Genomic DNA, 17572 nt, shown 5'->3' on the forward strand with positions numbered 1-17572 from the left:
CTCTGGTACATCATTAGTTCAGTCTTCAGTAAAGAGCCCCTTGGCAGTTTGTTCAAACATACCAATGTTCATCTGGTGGTTTTACGGCTCCTTTCAAGGCTAGGCTGAATCCTATTCAATCCCTTATGGCCTGGTCTTGAAAGGCCACTAAGTTATAAAATAAGTGCTTAAGATTGGGCAATGGGTTCTCATAAAATAGGTGTCTGTAGCTGGAAGTTTTCTAGACCACATTTAGACCTGGGGGCCCACCCACCACCCACCTCCGAGCTCTCTTTTCCTCAAACAGTCACAAACCCTCTCTCAGAAAGCTGGAGGAAAATAAATAAAGGCAGGAGGCACAGGCAAAAGGAACACAGCCATCCCATAGCCCACATATGCCTCTCTCTGCCTGCTACCTCCCTAATCCTCCACCCACTTTTGGTAGAACAAATAGAAGAGGCAAGTGGATTTCCTGAGAGGCCCCTCCAGCAGAGACAGAGGTTGGCTCAGCTCCTTCATACTGTCGCAAACAGCTGAGCCAACCTCTGCATCCCCTCCCAATAAATAATATAGGATGGGGTTGAATACAACCACAAAAAAACAGCGCACTATCCCTTATTTCACTAATCTGTGTGCCTTTTTTATGCATATGACTGGTAGCACAGAACAGATGTTGTTATTATGCTGTGCTTAGTTATTTTCCAAGCGGCTTTCCCCAGCAGATGTTCTCATCTTCTCTAATGTTTCTATGGAGACTCTAGATTGCACTGCTGATGTAGCAGGATCCCATACTGGAAAATAATGATTTAAAAGATGATAGCTGTATCCCTTGATCTAGCTAGCAGAGGTAACTTTAGACAAGCTTTCCCCATCATCCCCTATATTTCCCCCTCCCCAGAACCTCATTACTTTTAATGAACCATTTAATGTGGTCAAATGTCCCCGTCCCCAAGTTTCATTAACTAAGGATTAGGTTGCAAAAGCATTCACCTGGCATTTAGAGGCTCACAAATGGAACCTGTGAAAAAATGTTGCAGCGTGAAGCCTTCCTTCACAACATTCCACTAAAAACCCCTCCTGCCTCAGAAGGTCCCCCTGTTTCACAACCAACAGTTGGACAGCATTTCAGGGTCATTCAATATATTTAGTTCTTATTGGACTTTCCCCATTGGGTGTTCCCCTTGAGCCTGAGGTCATCTGCTTCTAGTGTACAGATTGTGGTTTAGTCTACGTAAGTGACTAGAAATGATCCAAGATCTTCTGGGATCGGGGGAGGGAGGGGGGGCTCAGATGATCTCAGAAACCTTCATGGGTTTTTGGATTGGGAACATGATCTGGCTTGCTTCATTCAGCTAGTCTGTGTATGGTGAGTGATAGTCATTCTTCTTCTTCAGGACAAAGCTGCAACTTTCCAGAGAGAGAGAGAGAGAGAGAGAGAGAGAGAGAGAGAGAGAGAGAGAGAGAGAGAGAGATGTTATTACAAAATAGTAATACATTATGGAAGTTTTTGCCTCCCTTTCATTATTTTTTGAAAAGAGGATAATTGTCAGGGAAAATATTTAGAGGCAGAATTCAAATGGATGACTACATTTATTGCTCCAATTCTTTATCGTAACAAATAGCTCTCCTATTACTGGCACAGCAAGATCCCATTATTTATTCCAGCTCATTTTAGAAGATCTTTGTTCTAAGTTCTTTTTTCAGCTCTCTGTGTTATTGCTGAGAGCCAAAAGCTTTGACAGCTACTGCAAGTATTGTATTATGTTGGAAACAATTGGAGAATTTTCCTAGCAACACAACAGACCCTTTTGGTAGCTTGCTGCTTCTTGCATTTCAAACAATTACGGGCATATTTTAAGAGAAAACTGTGAAATTAAAAATGACATTCCTACCCCTTTCTATGGAAAATAAGAAATGTTGTGGGGCGATGGAGAAACAGAACTTCTCCTCTTATGAACACAGACATGGTTCCAGAGACTAGGTTTGCTGCACTTATGTTCCACTGCTTTTGATGGTACCTATTAGTCATGCCGTAAATTCAGTCCCAGTGCTCTGAGTCGGAATGAAGTTCAGGTAAATTAATCTGGATGCAAAGCATTATGTTTTCTCATCATTTTTCTGGGGTTTTCCGAGTGCTATTCTAAGAGCAAGAGTCAAGAGATAAGCAACAGAGGCAAGAAGCCAAGGGGCAATCTACCAAAAGGGAGCCATACTCTTGAGTTACATGAATACAACTGGCAACCAATCCCGAAATAAATGGAATGTTGGTACAGAAGCTTACAGTAAAAGCTTGCCTATATTTGGCTAATATGAATAAAGCAGTACATGGAAAGTTCATCCAAAGTATTTCTGGTTTTCTCAGTGTGTGTGTTTTTATAACAAATGCAGTGGAGCACTACTGTCTAAATTGGTATTTTCTGGATTTGCAAGCATACTATTGTCAGAACATTCTTCTGGCTTTGCATACATACAGTTGTCAAGATGTTCCTCAGCTCTTCCTTCTTACTGGAGGATAATTGGTTTGATTTGGCCAAGCCATTCATACTATCTATTTATTTATTTTTGTGCAGCTTCTCAGGAACTCTACATAGATAGGAGTATATTCATTTATTTATTTTAAAAGATTTGCACACTGCTTATCCACAAAAAATGTCCAAGATGGCTAACACATGAATCAATAAAAATACAAGTTTTTTATTTTTTATTTTTAAAAAAGCAATGCAAATTTAAACAGTGGCGGAGCTTCATGCTCTGGCACCAGGGGGCAGAGAGCAGGCGGGGGCAGGGTACGCCGCCCACAGGGGTGTGGGGCACGTCCTGGGGGTGGGGTGCGCACCTGCGGGGGCAGGGCGCCCAGCGCGGGCAGGGGGGCAGCCACGATGGCACCCTGCCAGGATCACGCTGCCGGGGGCGGTGCGCTGCCCCCTTACTCCTCTTCCTCTGCCAGTTCATTAAAATCACCAAATTGTTGTAGTTAGTTAAAATTAATTGTCCAAACCAATATGATAAAATGTAGGATAGGGAATCTCCAGATTTATGAAAGGGAAAGTGTGGGACAGCAACAGTTTGAGGAGAATGCAGCATGGATGAGGGGGAATTAAAAGAAGCACAAGGAGTTATCAATCCACATTAAACAGAGGTATGGACAGGCCCTCTGTGTTATGTCCAAACCAGGAATCTTGGTTTATTTTACTCTAGCAAACCACAATCATAAACAAAGAACAAATATAATACTAAGCCAGAGAATGTCATTTGCATCCTTGCAGCATGAATGGAAAGAAGCAGAGGAGGTTCAAGATGCTTGGGCTTGGTAAACCATGGTTTATGGCTTACCACAACAGTGAGATTACAATCATAATGAGAAGAACTATGGTTTGGTATAAATTTGCAAAGAAATTATGCTGTGATTAAGATAGCAGTCCAATATACGATGGAGAAGCCAATCAAGCAACTATCATTTTGTGAGTAAATTGTGACTGCGCATCCATAGCTATCTTAATTCGTGCCACCTTTTTCTTTCATAGTTCTGTGCATTTGTATGTCTACATGAGCGCTTCATACTAATTCAGAAGAGCTCATTATCACCTCCCTCGAGCTCCCCCCTTTTAATTACAGGCCAGTGCTGGAACAAGTAGTTAAATTCAAAGCCAATAATTGTCACATTTTCTTTCACACAAAACTGAAGCATGTGCTTCAGATATGCTGACAGGTTTGCTTAAGCGTTTCCCTCCACAGAAACTCTACTGTGTGTCAACCTTAACCCATCTGGCCAAATGGTGTGCCATTAAAAATAAATAGCGTTTTTTTGGGGGGGTTCTTTTTAAAGAAAACTTGTCATTTGCCACTAGAACATAAGAAAAAAATGACTTAACTGTGTGGATACCTTACTAGGTTGTAATTACAACAAAAGAAAATATTGTTATTGCAGTTGTTAGTCTGTATGTGATATAATGCTTCCAAGTTAATCTTAGTGAACAAAGGTGTGTGTGTGTGTGTGTGTGTGTGTGTGTGTGCGTCTGTGTGTCTGTGTGTAGCAGAAGCCTCTTCCTTTATATGCCATTACAGATTGCTTTGAGGATGAAGTATTTCTTCTTCACCTGTTGCCTACTTGCATTATTATATCTTTCATTCAGCAAAAATTACGAGAAAAATAACTGACAGGTGATTTTTTTAAAAGTAAGAGTACAACCCAGCAACTCTCTGGATCCCTTCCAGCCCCAGCTAGATGAGGTCATCGAAACTAGCAGCAAGGGCTAAGCAATACCAACCCTCAAATGCCTGAAAAAACAAAAATGCCTTTGCCTGGCACTGGAAACAGTGTTGGCTCCAGGCAAGTTTCCTAGGGAAGAGCATTCCATAAACGGGGGCTGCCATTGAAAAGCCCCATCATCTTGTAGCCACATTCCAATGTTATGGAGAGAGCTCATTTTCTGACTCGAGTTGGTTCAATGCAGTAACTAAGGACATAGAAGGCAATCCCAACCCCAGACCTGGGCCTATGGGAGTCTTATGGAGTGGTGGGGCCACCATCACATCTGCAGCTCTTCTGCATATGGTGGCTGGGATAGGGGAGGGGCACAGGATGGTCACTGCCCCAATAGAAGCAGCCCAGGATCCAATGAATCCCAGGCTCATGCAGCCCCTCCTGAAGATCCCACCAGTGGCACTTCCACCCACTTACCCAACCTTTCGACAGATGGAAGGGGAAGTTCTGAAGTGGCAGAATGATGCTTGCATCACACTGCTGCGTAATTGACAGAGATGGTTGTAGATACACCTACACATTAGGAAGAACTTCCTGACAGTAAGAGCTGTTCGACAGTGGAATTTGCTGCCAAGGAGTGTGGTGGAGTCTCCTACTTTGGAGGTCTTTAAGCAGAGGCTTGACAACCATATGTCAGGAGTGCTCTGATGGTGTTTCCTGCTTGGCAGGGGGTTGGACTCGATGGCCCTTGTGGTCTCTTCCAACTCTATGATTCTATGATTCTATGATTCTATGATTCTACACCTTTTCCCAGTCCAGCCCACCACCATCACCCAGATTGGAGAGTTTGGCCTACTCTTTTAGCTATTAAGTCCCTAGCTCAAACCTCGCCTCTGTTATGAATTCCCCAGGTAGCCTTTGGCAAGCCAATCCCCTTACACCCCACTTACTTTAGAATTTCAGGATTGTTAAAAGGATTACAAGACGGTATGTAGAGTGCTTTGCACATGTGACTGAATGATCCAAATGCTAAATATTGTTAGGCTTCAGGAAGAAGAGGAGAAGAGTTTGGATTTGATATCCCACTTTATCACTACCCGAAGGAGTCTCAAAGCGGCTAACATTTTCCTTTCCCTTCCTCCCCCACAACAAACGCTCTGTGAGGTGAGTGGGGCTGAGAGACTTCAAAGAAGTGTGACTAGCCCAAGGACACCCAGCAGCTGAATGTGGAGGAGCGGAGACACGAACCCGGTTCACCAGATTAGGAGTCCACCACTCTTAACCACTACACCACACTGGCACAGTAGGCCTCTTTAGGCATTATACTCATAAGTAAATGTCAACACATAAATATGTATGTGCAAAGGCCTCATTTCTGCAGACATCTGTGCTGTTTATGCTGGTGCCAAAGGGTGGGGTATGACCCTCTCCCTTCCTGCACACGTGTTGGCTTTACTTGTAAATATAATCCCTGAAAAGGGATAGTGAAGAAGGAAATCTCCTACGATGTGACTTGATGAAGAAGCCAAGTTAGTGCCTACATAATCTGTTCCTATAATTATCTGTCATCATCATTGTCATCTTATTGTATGCAGTACTGAAAGGGATGTTAATTGGTTTGCCTAGGGTTACAAAGCAGGTAGAAAAATGTCTGTGTTTGCTGCATATGACAGCTCTATGTGGAAAGTATACAACTGAGTGCAGTATTGTTGTTCTGATCTTATTGTGTGAAGAACTGAAACCCAGAAAAACGAATGACTCTTCCTTGACGTCATACAACAGCTTCAGGAAGAAGACCTATTATTGATTCAAATTATAGCCTGATGGAGAAACACCTTGGTTTCTATCAAGGGATTTGGCAATGACATGAAGACAGAAACGTTCTGCAAATAAATGGCCTTACTGCTCCATACATATGTAGCTGTGCATCTTTCCCCAGTAAAGATTAATAGTGTAAACGATGAGCTAAAGGCTTGCTTGGCACATGTACCAGCATTTTGTACTCTGTTCTCATATGACAAATTGGAAGTGCATGTCTTCTTGGAATATAGCATTTGGAAATTTTACAGTAGATCTGTTGAAGAATGGCAAAGGAAAGAAAGAAAGAAAGGAAGGAAGGAAGGAAGGAAGGAAGGAAGGAAGGAAGGAAGGAAGGAAGGAAGGAAGGAAGGAAGAGTTGAGTTCTGAAAAGGAGAAAAAAAAAACCAGAGCCAGTCAAATTTTTAGAATCAACATGGTAAATATTTTCTGCCTTATACTGCAAAAGTGAGTTCAAACAAAGCACAATTGCAGGGTTGATGGAGACAGAGCAAACTACAGCTCTTTCAAGTGTTATTTTCTTCAACCATCTGGGGAAACTGCAATACTGTGGGAAGTTAACAAACGGTGATGACTGACTCTCAGTCACAAAAGAAAAGACTCGGTCACATTTACAGATGAAGAGGAAACATCTCTCACCATATTACCTCCTGCTTATAGATGTGCTTTTAGTGTACCAAAAATACACCAAGCACCAAGCCAAGATTGCAGCATTTTAGCAGCACGTGAAGTACGAAAATATATTGTTCTCAGGGGTCTACGCATTGTGTATTTTATGTCTGCGCTAAGCATGCATGAAAACTTGCAAGTCTGCCTACTGAATTTCTTGGACTTGGATAAGAACATTGGGTACTGCTTCCAGGAGCCAAATGATGCGATAAAAATTTCTCACCGGGGGAAATATATAGGTATCATGCAGTGTATAGTTTTCCTGGGGTGGGGTAGAGGATGGTTGTGGTTTACAAGGGAAAAAAGAACAACTTAGGGGTAGGGGTGGAGAAATCTGTCAATTTTGATTTCCTTCAGTGTCACAATTTTCCAGTCGTATGTTCAGTCCCCCAGATTTCTGCATCAGCTTGTGTATTTTGAGTCCTCAAGAAAATCTATCACAGTTTTTGTGTGGGGGTTTTTTTTGCTAATATACACATTTTGGTACGTACTCTTGCCTGATATATACATTGATATATACATATACACATTTGCCAGTTGATGCAATTTTGTGCATACTTCACCCTCAATATATGTATTTTTGTTCAAAATACTTCCCATGAAGAGCTGCATCCCCAAATCTGGAGAAGCATGACTTCTGAAGGAAGACTGTGTTCTATTCTCGTATGGTTTCAGAAAGTACAAATGAGGTAGGTTTGCTTTTCAATGCAAACTGAACTGAATTTCTCCTCCATCCCTACTGGGGGGGGGAGCCAACCTCTCAGTTGCATTCTAATGGCCTCCCCATTGCTCACTGTGATAGTGGACCATCATGTCCAGGGATGTCCTGGAATACTGAATAGAGGTACTCATAAAAGCAGATACCCCGTTCAGTTTCTCACAAGTAGGTGCAGGTCTGGCACATTCTGTACATGCTGCAATTTAACGTATTGTGATGTGTCTTTAAGGCAGAACTGCTAGGTATGTGCAGCACCAGCCATTTATGATATTCGCAAACCCAGGCAATGCAAATGAGTCGTGCTTCTTGTATTCATGCATAACGCAAACACCTAAGGAGTAGTTCCTTTTACTGAGGGGTGAAGAAGAGGAAGCAAGAGGGGAGCTGTCAACTGAAGGCCCCTTTGCAAGCCAACCTGACTTTGTGTTAAGAGAATTTGTCACATCCAAGAGAAAATAAAACTCAGCCTGGCTGGCCCACGTAATTGCCAGCCTGCATCGCCATTATCAGAACTACTCAACTGATGTGAGGAAAGTTAAGCAATGTGGAGGTTCTGCTTGACCCCATTTCTGAATCCAACTTGATTTCTTTCCTGCTTGCATAAAGGAAAAAAGTCCCCCAAACACTAGGTACGACTTGCAAAAGATGACCTCTGGAATATGGACTAAAGTCAGCCCAGGCTATATTTAGTACAGTGGTACCTTGGGTTACGAACTGAATTCATTCCGTTCTTAACCTGAAACTGTTCTTAATCTGAAGCACCACTTTAGCTAATGGGGCCTCCTGCTGCCGCCGTGCCGCTAGCACGCGATTTCTGTTCTCATCCTGAGGTAAAGTTCTTAACCTGAGGTACTACTTCCGGGTTAGTGGAGTCTGTAACCTGAAGTGTTTGAAACCCGAAGCGTTTGTAACCCGAGGTACCACTGTACTACTAACTAGTGATTTGTTGCAATAAATCGATACATTGGGTGGGGGAACACTAATCAAAATGGCTGCAATGTTTTAGCCTTAGATGATTAGAAGCAAGTATAAATTACAGAAAGAAAAGATATTGATTTCAGAAGAGACATAGAAAGAGGTATTGATTTCACTTAGGAGGAGGTAAAAAAAGAAAGAAAGAAAGCCGAGCAGAATTTATTTATCCCTCAGGATTACGGAACCTGTTTATACTGAATATAACCTTGTATAGAAGTAGTTGTGGTGGCGGTTGGGGGGTGCAGGGAGTTCAGTGTAATTTTTCAAGGCTGTTTTTGTGCCAGCAAGAAACTCATTTGCATGAAGGTCAGGGTAATATGCAGTCGCGAATAGTTAACGCAAGCCAGCACTCCTAGAAAATCAGTATGGGATCAGGTAAAGCTCTAGTTTAATAAACAATAAGCCAGTTTATGATCTGAATGCTAATGGTCTCCAAGACAATACAGCAAGGTCATAGATGTTAATGCCTTTGCTTCAATATTGAGCACTGCAAGGTCAAGAATTACACATAGATTCTGAAGGCTATGGCGCCAATTAATTAGATAAAACAGGAACTGTTAAAGCAGAAGGGCAGGTGAACTTTCACAGAACCTTGATTATATGTATATGTGCAGTATGGGATACATGCTAAGTAATATAAGCAGTCCATTAATGTAAAAGTAAGCAGATCATTTTATTGATTGTAGGCATCAAGAGATGTGCCAGACATTTTAAAATGTCATTTGCAAGGGACAGTCAAAATGATCCTGACATGATGTAAGATATTAATATTAAAGCTGGGATTGATTTATTTTTAGAAATCTTGTTTATCAGTGTAGATTTCTTTTAGATTATTTCTTTTAGATTATTGCAAGCACAAAACATGGAGAGAATTAACCCAAACGGCAACTCCTTGACATGGATGATGTCATGGCCACCCAACACACCAATGTGAAATGCACAGATAGATCAAACAGATGTGTCCATGGAATGAAAATGGATAGAGAAAAACAAATGAACTGGGGAGTGGAGGAAAGTCATCAGTTTCTCCTCCCTGCTAAATTATGCCTCTATGTAACCACTGAGGCTTGGGCTTGCCAATTGGAAGGTCGGCGGTTCAAATCCCCGTGACGGGGTGAGCTCCTGTTGCTCAGTCCCAGCTCCTGCCAACCTAGCAGTTTAAAAGCATGCCAAAAAGTGCAAGTAGATAAATAGGTACTGCTCCAGTGGGAAGGTAAATGGCGTTTCTGTGCACTGCTCTGGTTTCACCAGAAGCGGCTTAGTCATGCTGGCCACATGACCCAGAAAAACTGTCTGCGGACAAACGCCGGCTCCCTCGACCTGTAAAGCGAGATGAGCGCCACAACCCCAGAGTCATTCGCGACTGGACTTAACTTTCAGGGGTCCTTTATCTTTATCTTTTTAACCACAACCACTCAAAGCTTCATAAACTTTAAAAGATTTAAATTACCTTCAGAAACTAACCAGACTGGCCTCCAAGAAATGAAAGAACTTCAGATAAAGCAACTAGCCTCTCTCTCTCTCTCTCTCTCTCTCTCTCTCTCTCTCTCTCTCTCTTTCTTTCTCTCTCTGCCTTCACTCATCATTGTGAAATGCAGCTCCACTGACCTGGATGACACTGCAACTAGTGTCTTTTGCAGCTCATGGAAGAAAGATGCCTCAGTTATTCTTTTCATTTTTAGCTTTGTAAACTTCAAAAATCCAGTAAAAATATTTTTTTTAAGCTTTAGCAAATGTAATTTTGTATGCAGGTTTTACTAATATGCACATTATTTTGCAATCATTTCCCCCCAACACAATGCATGTTGTATGTTATTTTCACTCATTTATTTGCACACATTACTTGGCTGAAGAACTGAATTGCAAAATTCAAAGAAGAGTGAATTTCAACGGACAGTCGCTTTTCAGTTCATATATTGTTTTGGAAAGGGCAAAATTGGTAAGTTTGACTTTAAATGCAAACTGAATCCATTTTCTCCCTTATCCCTACTAGACATATTTCATTTCTTATCCTGTAAGTGGTCTGTTGTGAATATCGATTGAGTGGCAAAAGAGGACTGCTGCTTCGTTCCATCTTTTTCCACATATGTCATTTTACATATAATATATTGAAGATGTTTGCTTCCAAATGGCACCTATTCTTTCCACGAAACGTCTTAAATTTCTCTTATTGCAGGAGAACAAAATATATGATTCACTTTAAAGCTTTTTATTTGCCTGAGGATCAAACAGGTTGGAAAAAGTGTACAGGCGCCCTGGGCCCCCAGCCATTTTGTAAACATAACTCACTGGAACTTGCTCGCCTGGCTGATCGCTAGAATAGTCTTCAGATGTTCAAGCATGACATTTAGAGCCATCTTTCACAGCTTTAAAGGAGATGTACAAAATGGATATCTAGCACGGAAGAAGACAGCCAAGCACACATTTGTCTTCCTGCCTCAGTCCTACATGGCCAGCTCCTTCACAGCTGCCTGAGCGAATTTGCTGACCTTACCAGGACACAGAGCAGCTATGATGTGAAAAGTTCACAAAGTTTAAATCTTGCTTTCACAGCCTCTGACTTTGCAGCCTCCAACACCACCTGCAGTTGGTTCTAACTTTTACTGCAGCTTGCCAAACTGGGAATATGGACGTATAATACGTATGCAGCCCAAGTTAGAGAAGGGAGCCCTTCTCTAACTTGGGCTGCATACGTATTATATATTTGAATCACTCCCCCCCCCCAAACTAACCATTGGAACTGTAGTTTACCCCTCACATAACTCTAATTCCCAGCACCCTTAGCAAACTACAGTTTCCAGGATTATTTGGGTGAGGGGGTGCTTTAAATAAATGATGTGTGTAGTTCACTATGGCCGTAGTAACACTGATTCAAATTTGAGTCACAGCACACACAGAGAGAGATGCTCCATGGAAGACAATGAGACGTATTCCTAGGTAGATGTATTTAGGTTTCCAGCCTTAATGTCACTAGGGCATAATCCATCCTGATATGAAGCTAATCTCTGTGAGAGAGTTAATTGTGTGCCTAGCTTCCTATCACTGGGAATTGTATCTGCTTAAATTTCCCTGGATTATGCACCCTACACCCCCCCAAAAAACTCACCTAACTAGACTTTTTCCCCCCTATTGCAGCCAAACTTAGTCATACAGCAGCTTAACATTCCAATTAAATTTGCTTCTTTTCTACATAGGAGTCCCATGTAAACATGAGAGTCATAAAAATAATGTGAGCCTTAGGCGGTTCCAAGAAACTGCTACACTTGACACTGTTTCAAAAAAAGAGAAAAAAGTAGAAGGATTTCAATTTCCAGGGACAGAAAAAGAACTTCTAAAGCCTATAAAGTTCAGGGGTTAACTTACAGCTTTCAGATTTTGAATATCTTCAAAAATTCATTATGCCTGAGTGTTTTAAATCTGATTGGTGTGGAAATCTGACTGGCTTGTTGCTGCTACTTAGCTCACAGAGTGCTTGGCTACCCCAGGCAAACTGTCTTTGAAGATGTGCTACTTCCTCCCAAGTGACACATTTTAATGAAACTTCAAAGCAATTTCACTTCTCCTCCTGATAGGCAGCATCAAATAACAGATGGCTGTGTCTGCTGCTCTCTGATTCAGACAGCTAGCTTTTGTAAAACGGAACAGAACAGTTTAATGCCATAGCTATCTTGTAACTTCACAGTTGCTGCAGGGAGATAGCTGCAGCCAAATCCACCGTATCTTTCAAGATAACTAAAGATGAGTCCCTTTTCACCTGCTCAGACTCCACAAAGGTGGGAACCACCTGGTTGCTAGGACTGAGCCTTTATTACAGTGTTGCATGATGATGTCACAATGTGGGTGTACAAATCATGTGTGATACATTTCAGGCTCTTTGGCAAATTTCATGGAAAATATACCTTATTGTCCTATATTAGCCAGCCCAGTTATTAAGGTCTGCTGGGAAGGAGTTCCTTCAAGTTCCACTAATGAGTGGTGGGGAGATTGGGTGGGGCTTTTTCTGTGGTGGCACCTCCGTTAGATAACTCTCTCCTCTCAGAGGTACAACTTGTGCCTGTTTATATGGCTGAAGAACCATTTATAGGGGGTCAGCATGTGTGGACAGCTCTGGGAAATTTATATACTGCTTAATTATGGTTAGAAAATTAGTTTAGACAAATTAATGGAGAATAAGCTTATCAATGACTACCAGTCACAATGGCTATGTTCCACCTCCATTGTATAACCCTTTCACTTTTCTTAAGTTCTTAATGGAAAGTTTAATGTACTGTGTAATTTGGCCCTGAGAAGCATCCAGTTATCAGGGAAAGTTGTTCACTCATTTTGGTTTGAAAGCCCTCTTTCAAAGTTGAGTAGCTTTGGAATCACTCACCATCCAGTCTTAGGCACATGGGAGTTCATTCTGTTTTCATGACTTCCCCCTAACTGTTAATTTTCACATTGTATGTGAGCTTCCACATGATATAAAAGCCACTTTGGGGACCACAGAAGAATATTGTGCAAGTTTTTTGCTCATTTTTGTGTTATTTGATTCCAGAAAAAAATCCATATGCAGATAATTTGGAAATGAGTGCTAAACTTGGGCTATATTCTGCTATTAGCCTTACATACAGAGAAGTTATTTTAAGACTAAAGCTTTGAATTCATGAAACAGTTATCACCAGGATTTATTTTCAATCAAATGTTTAGTTTGCACTGTAAACCAGTCACAACAAGCAACAGCCACCACTTCTTTCCCTCCTTGCGTCTCTCCAAACTGAAGGATGCTTGGTGTTTATAAGATACAAGAAACACCCATAATTTCCTATAAAGAGTATTCCCCCCCCCTCACCTCCCTGCAGTCTAGTTAAAGCCTGAACTTGAAGCATTGTTCTCCAAAGACAAAACACTAGGCTAGGTAACACACCCTGGTAAAATTTCAGAATTCATTGTGAGTCAATGCTTTCAGTGTGGTACATTTAATGTTCATCAGGATGACACATTCCTAGAAAACATAAAAGTTATAATTAGCTTTCAGTACCCAGTACTGCCATTCACACAAAGTCAAGACATCATGACACTCCAGAAAACGACTAGCAGCTGCATAATTTATCATGCAATGAATAAGGTTTAATGTTTTATTATGTTTTTATATATGCTGGAAGCTCCCAGAGTGGCTGGGGCAGCCCAGTCAGATGGACAGGGTACAAATAATAAATTGTTGTTGTTAAAGATCCTTAAGAATTAGCCAATTTAGCATGTAATGCATATTGACGCCAAATAATTTCTTTAGATTTATAATCATTAAATGCAAATTTGGAAATAATAGGTACAGTGGTACCTTGGTTCTCAAATTTACTCCATTCGACTCCCAAAATTGTTTGAAAATCAAGGTGTGGCTACCGATTGGCTGTAGGAGCTTCCTGCACTCAATTGGAAGCCGTGTTGGACGTTCAGCTTCCAAAAAAAGTTTGCAAACCAGAACACTCACTTCTGGGTTTGTGATGTTCAGGAGCTGATTTGTTCGTGAACCAAGCCTTTTGATTACCAAGGTACCACTGTACATAGCTTTGAGGGGCTCCTTCATTCCAAACTGTCACTAGAGGTCCAAATTGTATCAGTGTATGTGGAACTAAGTAAGAAGGTTAGGACTGCAGTCAGGGAGAGAATATTATATAGGATATATATGTGGAAGGCACAGATTAAGGGAACAGCTATCAGGAAGTGGTTCAGCACAGAAAATATAGAGGAGGAAGGTCAGAGGGAGCTAAAGAAAGCTTGTTTAAATAAAGTTCTTTGTTTTATTATACTCCTGACTGATCCTTAATGATACTTAACACCACTTGAAGCACGAAGGCAGTGGTTTAGAAGTAGAACCCAGTTGAAGCAACAAAGGAAAAGAAAAGAACAAAGCAAGGATTTTTACATCTTGCAGAGAGGACTGAAACCCCCAGCACCACTGAATTTCACTGCAGCTAATCTAGCCCAGGCATGGAGGCCCTGGAAAGAAGAGTTTGAACTCTTGGAGAGAGAGGAGGAAAAGCATAAAGTAAAGCTGTAATACTACCTTATTGGAGACAAGGGAGGAGAAGTATGCAAGTCTCTTGGCCAAAGCACTGGCAGTACTACTCTGGAGCAGTTATTCAAGGCACTGGATTAATACTGTATAGCCAAACAAAATGTAACTGTGGAACACTCTCAACTGTTTACGATGCAACAGGGTGCTGAAGAAGAGTTGGGTGCTTACTTTGCTGTATTAAGGACCTGTAATTTGGGGGACTATAACAGACTCTCTAATCAGAGGTAGAATTGTTTTGTGGGAGAAGAGATCAGCATTTGCATGAGTAATTGTTGTGAGAAGCAGATTTGACACTGCATCACTACCTGAAGACAGGCAAAGCAGCAGAACTTTGTAAAGCAAAAATTAGAATATTAGTAGACACAAAAGAGAGACAGGTGCATGCTGTCCAAGAGTCAGGATATCACTACAGATAAAATGTGCAACCTAGTGGAAAGGCATCCAGAATAAAATGCCTGCATTGTGGGAAACAACATATAAAGAGGGGGGGGGGAATGCCCAGCATATGAACAGTAGTGATGAGTCTGAACACTAGGAACCTGTTCTGATTGCCCCAGTAGGTAATAGTACAGCATGGATGAGCAGCCTAGTTACTGTCGGCAAACCCTCAGGAAAACTATGCATTTGTAACAACCCAAAACCTTTGAACGAAGCACTAAAACATAGTCATTATACACTATCAGTCATTGATGATGTAGTATGTGACCTTTCCTGAGCCAAGGTTTTCTCAATGTTTGATGTAAAAAATGGATTCTGGCACACAAATGTTGACACAGTCAAGCTAATTGACCACATACGCAACTGCTTTTGGCAGATATTGTTGGTTGTGAATGCCAGTGGACATCAGCCCCTTTCCTGAAGTATTTCAGCATCAACTGAATCAGAAACTAGAGATTGTCCCAGGCCTGAAAAGAATTGCTATGACATACTAATTGTGGAAGAAGGAGATACTGAAAAGGAAGCAGCAAGAGGGCATGACCAAAAGTTAAACATGTTTTGGGGAGGTGCAGAGAAAAAATATAAAACTAAACCTAGATAAAGTCAAGTAAGGACTACAGGAAGTGCCATGCATTGGCCATCTGGTGAAAGCAGAGGGTCTGAAAGGGGACTCAGCAAAAGTAGAAGCGATCCGGATGATGCCAAGACCTATGGATGTCAAGGGAGTTCAGAGATTTTTAGGAATGGCAAACTACTTGGCAAAGTTTTGCAATGGGCTTGCAGATCCGTATAAGAGAAGAAGAAGAGTTTGGATTTGATATCCCGCTTTATCACTACCCTAAGGAGTCTCAAAGCGGCTCACAATCTCCTTTCCCTTCCTCCCCCACAACAAACACTCTGTGAGGTGAGTGAGGCTGAGAGACTTCAGAGAAGTGTGACTAGCCCAAGGTCACCCAGCAGCTATATTTGGAGGAGCGGAGACGTGAACCCTGTTCACCAGATTACGAGTCCACCACTCTTAACCACTACACCCAACAGCGGCCAAATAAAGAGGTAGAATGGGAATGGCCAGAAAGTCATCAGCAGGCATTTAAGAAGATTAAGGACACAATAGTACATAGAATCAATAAATATGCTTCAGTAGCTGCTGATTTCTTGGTCCCACTTACAGGCAATACAGAAAAGTTGAGCTCAGGACAATAGTCTACAGATAGTCAAACATGTTATCCTTGAAGGCTTGCCAGAAGTAAAGCATGGGTTGAATCTACACACACATAAAAAACACTGTGAAAATGCTTTTTTGGAAAAAGGTTTTGAAAAATACATTGAATTTTACATAGCTCAGTCTCGCCATCTAGTGTCACATTTGTATATTGCACTTTATAACACATTTAAAATGTTTTATTTGCAGCTGTATATCTGAGTGTATGGACTCTACAAAATGCACACACCGAATGTCTGCCTGAAGATAATTAGCCACAAAATCTGTTGGAATACTGCCAGGGAGATGGAGGCGTCAGGCAGGCCCCCAGTTGTTGCTGGACGATCACCGGTCTCCCATGGAACAGCACCAGTCAATTAGCGACACGAGCCTCAGAGACATTCCAAGGCCCATGCACACCCTTTCAGCAGAGCCTCCACAACGAAAGATGCAGACAGGAGAGCATATTTACAGCTTTATTCAACGTAGATCAGAACAAAGGAAAAACATGACTGCTTGCCTTCGTGTCCAGGAAAACAGCCGGAACAAAAGCTATATACAAAACGGAAGTTCCCAGTGAGAACTGGAAGTAAACAGGCATGTGATACACAACAATCATGCCTGACCCTTTAAGGCGGAACAGAACTATTTCCTAACAAAATCAACCTTTCTTCCCTGATGCCAAAAGACTAATATTATTTTAAAAGAGGAACATTGTTCTGAAGCCTGCCTAGATCTTAGTTCTCAAATTCCTTAATTCCATGGAACATTGCCCCTTCCAGTGGAACGTGGGCCAGTCCTGGGCACTTGGTTTGAGCATCACCTCATGATTAAAACAGATTTATTCCAAACTGCTTGTCTAACATCTCCAATCTTTTTACTTCAGTCTTTTTATAGATCTCTGTTTAAACTTACAAGGATGACAGGGATATGAAATCCTTGCCTGATGTTTGTTTTGTGATGCTTTGCTCAAGCAGGTCATCGCTTGTTGCTGCAATTCCTTGAGTGACAGGCATCTATGTGTGAACTTCAGACTCCAAAGTGAAGGGAACAGGGTGAAACAGATAATAAACCAAACATGTAATTCTAAGGCTGAATACCACAGCTGAGTCACATTTGGGAGAGGCAATCAAGAATGAAGGAGAAACTGAAGCAAAGCAGGTCAAGGAATAAATCTAGAGTGTGGCGAGAAAAGGTAATTGTATGTCTCTCAGGTTCCTGTCTTTGTCAAGTTAGTGTTAATGCAGATGTCCTAACTTGATTCTTTTCCAGTACTGCTCTATATCTGAAAACTGATTGCTTTATGGCAAAGTTACTTAAAGTGTTTACTGTTTTCTAACTCCACAAGTCAATTTAAAATGCTACAGCAACTGTCAGTCACTATCCAACCAGCTTAGTGTTGAAGAAGAAATACGTATACTATTTAATTTATTTCCCTGGCCAGTATAACAGGTCATGAGATAAATTAGATTTTCCATTTAAGGCACTATAGTGGCATGGCTGTTGTCCTTA

This window comes from Podarcis bocagei, assembly GCF_964188305.1.
Source record: "Podarcis bocagei genome assembly, chromosome: 9".
NCBI lineage: Eukaryota > Metazoa > Chordata > Lepidosauria > Squamata > Lacertidae > Podarcis > Podarcis bocagei.